The sequence below is a fragment of the Chrysochloris asiatica genome, unplaced genomic scaffold, assembly GCF_000296735.1.
Source record: "Chrysochloris asiatica unplaced genomic scaffold, ChrAsi1.0 scaffold00232, whole genome shotgun sequence".
NCBI classification, from domain to species: domain Eukaryota; kingdom Metazoa; phylum Chordata; class Mammalia; order Afrosoricida; family Chrysochloridae; genus Chrysochloris; species Chrysochloris asiatica.
In genome coordinates this window covers 4,570,626-4,571,849 of record NW_006408750.1, presented here as the reverse complement: position 1 = coordinate 4,571,849, position 1,224 = coordinate 4,570,626, and positions in this window count along the sequence as shown.

The window sequence follows — 1,224 nt, the reverse complement described above, 5'->3', positions numbered from 1 at the left end:
TCCTACCTTCCTACCTAGGGAGTCATGGTAGGAAGGAACAAACTAAATCAAATTTACTTTACTCAAGCCTATCAATTTTGTTAACTATTTTTCACTTTTCTTTTTGGGTCGTTATCTTTTCCTATTTACTGATGATCCTGACAAATAAACTTAAACCATTAATTCCCTGTTGCTGCTACTAAGTGCCCTCAAGTTGGTTTCCACTCATAGGACCCTACATATGGTTTCCAAGGAGCGGCTGGTAGGTTTGAACCACCAATCTACGGTTAACAGTCCAATGTTTATTCTACATTGTCACGCCAGGACTCTACTATTTCTTATAAAATGTGAGGAATTGAGGTTTATCCAGTTATATGTACTATGGGTAGGGTCAATTGATCATTCAGAGTCTCCAAACAAGTTTATCTGAGTTATTGTACTATGGTCAGCATCCCAGATCAGGATGAGAAGAAAATTTCAAAACTTTTCTTTCCTTGATGGAATTATATGTAGAATATGGAATGTTGTTGTTGTTATGTGCTGTGGAGTCGGTTTTGACTCATAGCGACTGTACAGGGTTTCCGAGGCTGTAAATCTTTATGGGAGCAGAAAGCCTCATCTTTCTACCATGGAACAGCTGGTAGTTTCAAATTGCTGACCATGAGTTTAACAGGCCGATTCATAACCACTATGTTACCAGAGCTCCATAGAATATGGGATAGCATTTTACATTTATTCCTTTATCTTCTCTTTTTCACTTATTCTCTTCCATGGCTTTTACCTGAATTTTCAGTTTAGGTTAGAGGTCAAGATCTTGAATAATCTGAACGTTTCGTAATCCAGTTTAAATAAATTACACACATTTAACAGTTCAGTGGCTCAGAGTTTTATTGATACAATACAGCTGAATTTACTAATCATTTCATGTTCATTTTGGTGGCATTTGTATGTTTGGAACCACCTTTGGAGCCATGTTTTTGTTATGTGCCTTCAAGTTGTCTCCAATTTATAGCAACCCATGTGTAACAGAACAAAAAGTTGCCCAGTCTTGCTATTGCTGTTGTTGTCAGGTGCCATCGAGTCGGAACCGACTCATAGCGACTCCATGCACAGCAGAACGAAACAATGTCCGATCTTAGGCCAACCTCACTACCGCCGCCACACTTGACGCCATCAATGATGCCACCTGGCTGATCCATCTCGTTGGGGGTCTTCCTCTTTTTCTCTGACCCTCCATCTTACCTA